This window comes from Harpegnathos saltator, unplaced genomic scaffold (genome assembly GCF_003227715.2).
Source record: "Harpegnathos saltator strain DR-91 unplaced genomic scaffold, Hsal_v8.6 scaffold846, whole genome shotgun sequence".
Classification (NCBI taxonomy): Eukaryota; Metazoa; Arthropoda; class Insecta; order Hymenoptera; family Formicidae; genus Harpegnathos; species Harpegnathos saltator.
The window spans coordinates 1,327,536-1,335,226 of NW_020230700.1; positions in this window are offsets into that span (position 1 = coordinate 1,327,536).

The following is a 7,691-nucleotide window of genomic DNA, read 5'->3' on the forward strand; positions in this document are numbered from 1 at the left end:
GTATCAAGGGTTACAGGGGTAGGGGTGCATCGCATGCAAAAAATGGAGATACATTCTTAAAGTAGAGACTTCAAGCTTCGTTTTGAAAAAAAAAATCATTAATCTATTGGGGACTTGAATAAGTTCTCGCTGTTTTTTCGTGAAAATGAATGCTTTATTTTAAAAAATTAGTAAAGAACATGTCATTGAAAGTATTGTCCATCGCTAGCCACTACTTTCTCCCATCTTTCTGGCAGCATACGAATACCATGTCGAATGAACGACTCATCTTTTGAGATTATCCACGAATCGACCCATTTTTTGGCAACTTCATAAGAATGGAAATGCTGCTCAGCCAGGCCATGAGTCATCGATCGGAACAAATGGTAATTGAAAGGAGCAATGTCCGATGAATACGGCGGGTGGAGTAGGACTTCCCATTTGAGTGTTTTCAAGTAGGTTTTGACCGGATTGCAACATGTGGCGGAGCGTTGTCATGCTGCACAATTACTTTGTCGTGTCTCTCCTCGTATTGCGGCCGTTTCTCCTTCAATGCTCAGCTCAAACGCATCAATTGTAATCGATAGCGATCTCCCGTGATGGTTTCGTTGGGTTTGAGGTGTTCATAATATACTACACCCAGCTGGTCCCACCAAATACAGAGCATGAGCTTGGAACCATGGATATTTGGCTTTACCGTCGATGTTGATGCATGGCCGGGCTTACCCCACGATTTTCTACGCTTCGGGTTACCGTAGTGTATCCACTTTTCATCGCTAGTCACGATATGATGCAAAAAACCTTTCCTTTTCTGCCGTTGGAGCAGCTATTCACACGTGAAGAAACGCCGTTCGACGTCTCTCGGCTTCAATTCGTGCGGCACCCAATTTTCTTGCTTTTGAATCATTCCTAATGCTTTTAAAAGTTTGACAACTGTTGTGTGATCAACTCCTAATGATTCTGCAAGTTCATTTTGCGTCTGACATGGGTCTTCATCGAGTGATGCTTCCAATTCTTCGTCTTCAAACTTTTTCGGTGCGCCATAGCGTTCTTTACCTTCAACATCAAAATCATTATTTTTAAAGCGTCTAAACCAATCTCTGCATATTGTTTCCGACAGAGCATGGTCGCCGTAAGTTTCCACAAGAATTCTATGTGCTTCAGCTGCAGATTTTTTTTTAAAAAGGTAATGTAGTAAAATTCCCCGCAAATACTCTTTTTTTGGCACGAAATTCGACATGTTTAAGGCTATGAACAAATATGTTGTTTACGCTTCAGCGGAATAACATATATTGTCATTTCGAGCCTAATGGTGGAACTTCACGATGAAGTTGGCTGTAGTATTGCCCGATGCAAAAAGGTTAAGATAACATCATTTGTCGGGAAACAGTGAGAACTTATTCAAGTCCCCAATACAATAATTTTTCGCGAAATAATCGCCAATCAAAGTTGTCCAATTTTCGGCAATAAATTATCTATGCCATAATTCTTTTGAGCAGTATATAATATATATATACCGGGTGTCTTATAACTAACCTGGCAGAGCTCGTGGAGACATAGAGCGGGTTAAGACAAATATAAATGCCCCATATCGTTTTGTGAGATTCGCAATAATTATCGAGTTATTAATGACAGAAATCTGAGGAATGAGTGCACGTCGAGACGTTATGGGAGGAGCATCTAGCCGCTCAGACTAAAGAGCACTGCCCACTCGACAAAGGAACTGTTGCCGGCGCGCAGCGAGAGAAAGGACGACGCGCCAATGTTTATGTCCTTACCTCGCCGCTCCTACATCCCGCCGCACCGCGTCTAAGCTCGCGCCGATATGGCCGCTGAATATTCGCGATTACAATTATGAGATTATTTTATGAGGTACCACAGATAGCTCATATTGAATTGTAAAGTTCAAGATTCAAAAGTTCTTTGATCAAGGAAAACATCGAAAAGGAGAAAGCGATAGAGAGCGATGAGATCTACAGAGATTCTCATTGTTTTCTATCGCAATCTATCGTTTTGCTGCATCGGATCCGAAAGAAATGTCGCGTAGAGACTCATCGTGTCCTATCGTTTTATTCAAGTCTACACGGAAAATATGTTTGGTTGAATGAACCAATTTTCTGACGAAATGAGAGAGAGAGAGAGAGAGAGAGAGAGAGAGAGAGAGAGAGAGAACGATTAAGAAATTTTGATTGAGAATAGCATAATTTTGTTTAAGTTAACCATAAACCTTGATGAATTAGACTCAGTGTTAATATTTTCAGTTAATATTTCTCTGTATCGTTCATATTTCATTTGCAAGCTGTATCATGGACCAAACATTTTTATCATATATCATGCATAAATTGTTGTCTTATATCGTAATTCTTGTCAGTGGTATATTAACGACAGAAGAAACTGAAAGTTCTGTATCGTACAATTGCGAAAAGAGGACCATCGTTGTCAATGGACCAACGATATTCGGCATAAAATTGATTCCTAGGTATAATCGCGATACAACGCAAATCCGAGTGTGTCATTTTGACACGTTATTTTTATGCGTGTCAAAATAACACACCACTGACAACCACTGACTATACCACTGACAAGAATTACGATATAAGACAACAATTTATGCATGATATATGGTAAAAATGTTTGGTCCATGATACAGCTTGCAAATGAAATATGAACGATACAGAGAAATATTAACTGAAAATATTAACACTGAGTCTAATTCATCAAGGTTTATGGTTAACTTAAACAAAATTATGCTATTCTCAATCAAAATTTCTTAATCGTTCTCTCTCTCTCTCTCTCTCTCTCTCTCTCTCTCTCTCTCTCTCATTTCGTCAGAAAATTGGTTCATTCAACCAAACATATTTTCCGTGTAGACTTGAATAAAACGATAGGACACGATGAGTCTCTACGCGACATTTCTTTCGGATCCGATGCAGCAAAACGATAGATTGCGATAGAAAACAATGAGAATCTCTGTAGATCTCATCGCTCTTTATCGCTTTCTCCTTTTCGATGTTTTCCTTGATCAAAGAACTTTTGAATCTTGAACTTTACAATTCAATATGAGCTATCTGTGGTACCTCATAAAATAATCTCATAATTGTAATCGCGAATATTCAGTGGCCATATCGGCGCGAGCTCAGACGCGGTGCGGCGGGATGTAGGAGCGGTGAGGTAAGGACATAAACATTGGCGCGTCGTCCTTCCTCTCGCCGCGCGCCGGCAACAGTTCCTTTGTCGACTGGGCAGTGCTTTCTAGCCTGAGCGGCTAGATGCTCCTCCCATAACGTCTCGGCGTGCACTCATTCCTCAGATTTCTGTCATTAATAACTCGATAATTATTGCGAATCTCACAAAACGGTATGGGACTTTTATATTTGTCTTAACCCGCTCTATGTCTCCACAAGCTCTGCCAGATTAGTTATAAGACACCCTGTATAAATACAATACAATATATAAAAACAAAACTTACACTTTAGTTGTCGTTACTGGCAGTAATACTAAAAGTTTTTCCTTCTCGCACCTGCTTCTTCTCGTGCTTGTTCCTCATAACACCTCTTCTTCGTAATACCTTTTTTTTTTTCTTATTGAATGCTTAAAACATTAAAGCATTAAAGCGAACGCAACTGTAGCAATATGGCGGCCACAAATTAGTTCCGATTTCTCATATGTCCCATCTCAGAGAGCGCTGCTAACGTTAATCATTTTCGCTCCATAAGAGTTTGCACGCCCTGCTGTATGCGTAGGAGCTGAGCAATAACGCGTCTCGCGCTGACTGTCGCGATGGCGTCTTGGCGCTTTGACGCCGCGTGATGGTCAGCACGAGCTGCGTTATCGTTCAGCCCCTACGCACATAGCTTGCCGCGGAGCGTCTATAGGCCGCGCTGGGCGTGGAAAACGCCTAACTTTGCGCTGTTATAATTAAAAAAACTATTACGATTTTCACATTATGGCAGAGGACTTTTTTGTTCCTCTCACTTAGCTCTATGTCCCCACGGAGCTCGTGTCCCAAAGTTCTGAGACATCTTGTATATATATATTATATATGTATATAAATATTATGCATTAGTATAAGTGTCCACTTTTTACTAACAGAGACTAATAAGTAAAAAATAAAAGTAAGCTTTGCAATATGCTAACATAGCAAGAGCAAGTTTGATAAGATAAAGATTGGATAAAGATTGTAAAAATTCTTAGCGATGCATGCCTGCATGAAGTTTGTGCTTAGTTTCTGCTGTTAATCTGGTGCTAAAAAATTTGATACACCTTGTGAACGAGCTATTTCAGCAGATAGATGACTGAAAACAAGAAGAATATGTTATGACTATCCTTGAACGTAATGTCAAATCATGTTATATTAGCTGGTTGGTTTTTGAACATGAGCTGCATGCAGGCATAGATAGCTAAAATTTCTTCATGGAATCTACTCTGTATATATATATACCATATGGTATATATAATTTATGAAGATATTTATGTACTCTCTCTTTCTCTCTCTCTCCCTCTCTCTCTCTCTCTCTCTCTCTCTTGCAGAAGGACTACAAGAAGACTTCAACAAGGGAAGAAGAAAAAACAAGAAGGAACAGTTACTCAAGAACCACCAAAATCTTTTCCTTGTTAGCGACAAACAACTTGTTTTATTTGAGTGTGCATGATACTGTAATATTGTATACTGATGATGCAAATATCTATTTAACTAAATACAGGTATATTTTTTTTTATAGGTCTCATAACAGCAGGATCAAGATGGTACGAATATGTTGTGTACCAGGATGTTCGACAGAGAAGGCAGCACCATCGCATAAATTCCCACGAAATGCTGAACGTAGGCTACAATGGTTCAAGAATTTGAAAATGGAGTTACCTGGAGGGACCTGAAGAGAAAAAGTTATGAGTATGCTACAACCATTTTAGGGACAGCGATAATATACAATTTTATTACAAATTTCATTTAATATTATTATAAAATTTAGTATTATTAACAAATTATTGTCCTTATATTTATGTTTAAAGTATTAATATTTTCTTTATGTATACATATTTACATTTCTTTCGTCAAATATATACATTTCACAGAATACACATTATTTTCTGCATTTTTACTTCGCACTAATATTCCTCATATTTCCTATATATACTACACGCACATACGTGTTAATATGTGTGCATAGACAGCTATACATACGCACACATTGACACATGACGCCATATTGAATTTTAGTACCATCGAAGAAATGTCCCATTTCAGAGAGCGCCACAAACGTTGGACGCTAAATATACACAGGAGTTTAACAACCCTGGCATACAGCTTGCCGCGAAGCGTCTATAGGTCACGATGGGCGTGGAAAACGCCAAACTTTACATGGTTATTATTAAAAAACTATTACGATTTTCACATTATGGTACAGGACTTTTTTATTCTTCTCACTTAGCTCTATGTCTCTACGGAGCCCATGTCCCAAAGTTCTGAGACACCCTGTATATATTGTGAAATGCTGAGGTATCACGGGGTAAGAGGGGATAGTAGAAAGGTGGGGGGCAGCGCCCCGGAGAGTAGAGAGTGTGCTTGCGGTGTGCGTATGCATAGCGGAGAGACTCACGTCTCTCGTCTGTAAGGTTGACTACCAAATATATCTATTTTCAACCCAAACGTGCTTGCTCGAGAACCACCAACCTATCCTGAACATACAACAATTCAGAAGTGGGATCGAGGGATCAAGATATTGTGGAAGTCGTGCCGGAATTCTCGAAAGAAAAAAAGGGGGTTTGGAATAATCGGCAAGAAGCGGTTGAGAAGGCTTGTGTGAGAAGATTGGCGTTTGAAGACGCTCAAGAGCCAGCAGTTTGCATAAGTGCACGAAAGTGGTAGTGACGATGAATAGAATCGACGAGGATCCGAGATAGCAGCCAAGGTGAAGAAAAGCTGTGACGATATTTCTATACGGAGTAGCTTAGAGTTAATAGGCGGCATAAGGCCGTGTAGAGCTTCCTAAGAAGAACGGTAGTGGCTCTGTAGTCAAACGCTGTTAAAGTGTAATTCGAAGTTGGTAATACTGTTTAGCCCGAGCCAGGATCGAGAGTAGATAGGAAGTAATAATATCTGTTGAATCCGACAGAGGGCGCTGGAAGAAAAGGCGTTGGTAAGATCAAGGATAATATCGATCGAAAAAAAAGAGAGGGGGACATACTCAAAGTTAGGCCCAGGAAGGAACGATAAGTAAATATAAAAATTTTGCGACGAGCGTTCAAGAGTATCGTCGTCCAAGATGAAGGATGCACACCAATTCAAGTTGATAGAATTGAGAGAGAAGCTACAATCCATGAATTTGCCTGCAGCTAGTAATAAGTCAGAGCTCATTGCTAGGTTATATCAGGTTGATCCTGGTCAATGGACGGAAGAAATGGACTTAAGTACGACCAAGGAAGGTGGAAGTTTGAGAGAAGGACATCTTATTGTAGAAAAGAGCTCAGTAACGGCTGATGAGCCAGGAACATCGGAGGAACGGTTATGTTCCCGTCAGCGACACAATAGAGATGACAGAGAACTCGAATTTGCTATAAGAGAAAACAAGCTCATGCGAAGGGAAATAGAGCTGATGCGGAGAGAAAACGAAATGTTGAGGAGAACTCAACATGCTTCTAATGCGACAATAGCAACAAATCCCATCGAAAGGTAAATACCGAAGGTAGAATATGCGAATCTTAAGGATATGTTACCAGAGTTCGACGGTGCCAAGCGATGCTATCGCAGATGGAAGGAGCAACTAACGTTACTATAAAATATATATCAATTAGACGACAATTCAACTAAGTTGCTGATTTGTGCGAAACTTACTGGAAACGCATTGAAGTGGTTTCATTCAGTCCCAGAACATCTATCTATTCCGATTGATCAATTATTAAATAGAATGCAGACAATGTTTGATTAAAGAGAAAGAAGACTGACGTGCAGAAGAGAGTTTGAAAACCGAACATGGCACGTTAACGAAACTTTTATGGAGTATTTTCATCAAAAAGTAATTTTAGCCAACACACTCTCCATAGCTGAAGATGAATTGATGGATTACATAATAGAAGGAATACCGGTTCCATCAATTAGACACCAGGCGATGATGCAGCGTTTGGGAAATAAGGAAGAACTACTTAGAGCGTTAGAAAATATTCCTCTACGGAGCGATACGAAGCAGATGAACAAGAATGGTAAGCAGTCATCCACCAGGACTGGAACCAAAAATCAGACAACAGCAAAGAAAACCGAGGTCGACACGGGCGAGAAGCAAATACCGAAATGCTTCAATTGCAACACAGTAGGACATATGACTGCTAAATGTCCACAACCGAGAAGAAAAAGGGACGCTTGTTTCAGGTGTTTCCAGATGGAGCATAAGGCGAAAGACTGCACTTCACAAGGGGACCAGCCGAAAGAAAACATGGAACCTAATAAGATGATCGTTAATAGCGTATTTGGAAAAGACGAGAATTTTGTTAGAAATCTACATTATGAATTTTATAACGACGAACAACAAGGCGAGATCGAATGTGAACTCGACACATTGTTGGATACAGGTAGTCCGGTAAGCTTTGTGAAAGATAATTTTATTCCAGATCGTTTGATTAGCCCTATTCAAGAAAAGGATACGTGTTACGGAGGATTAAATGGCAGTAAGCTGAAAGCAAAAGCACGGGTTATAGCAAATTTTATTTTGAATGACAAG